Below are 804 nucleotides of genomic sequence, written 5' to 3' on the forward strand. Positions count from 1 at the left end.
TTTGTGTAAGCACACAGAGTCACCTTACCAAGTCAAATTCCTTGTTTGTGCAAACTTACTTGGCCAATTAAACCTGATTCTGATTCTGATACAGGAGAACATTCCTCATACAGGAGAACATTCCAGATACAGGAGCATATTCCTGATACAGGAGAACATTCCTCATACAGGAGAACATTCCTCATACAGGAGAACATTCCAGATACAGGAGAACATTCCTCATACAGGAGAACATTCCTCATACAGGAGAACATTCCTCATACAGGAGAACATTCCAGATACAGGAGAACATTCCTCATACAGGAGAACATTCCAGATACAGGAGAACATTCCTCATACAGGAGAACATTCCTCATACAGGAGCATATTCCTTATACAGGAGAACATTCCTCATACAGGAGAACATTCCTCATACAGGAGCATATTCCTTATACAGGAGAACATTCCTCATACAGGAGAACATTCCAGATACAGGAGAACATTCCTCATACAGGAGAACAGGAGAACATTCCTCATACAGGAGAACATTCCTCATACAGGAGAACATTCCAGATACAGGAGAACATTCCTCATACAGGAGAACAGGAGAACATTCCTCATACAGGAGAACATTCCTCATACAGGAGAACATTCCTCATACAGGAGAACATTCCAGATACATGAGAACATTCCTGACCACTGCTATTAGACTTCATAATAAATCACCTCTGGCCAAATTCTCCTCAAGTTGAACATCAATAAACCTTTCACTTTTCACCGCTTTCACTGTACACACTTTGATTTTTTTTTATTATTTAAATTCTT

The sequence above is a fragment of the Cyclopterus lumpus genome, chromosome 3, assembly GCF_009769545.1.
Source record: "Cyclopterus lumpus isolate fCycLum1 chromosome 3, fCycLum1.pri, whole genome shotgun sequence".
NCBI classification, from domain to species: domain Eukaryota; kingdom Metazoa; phylum Chordata; class Actinopteri; order Perciformes; family Cyclopteridae; genus Cyclopterus; species Cyclopterus lumpus.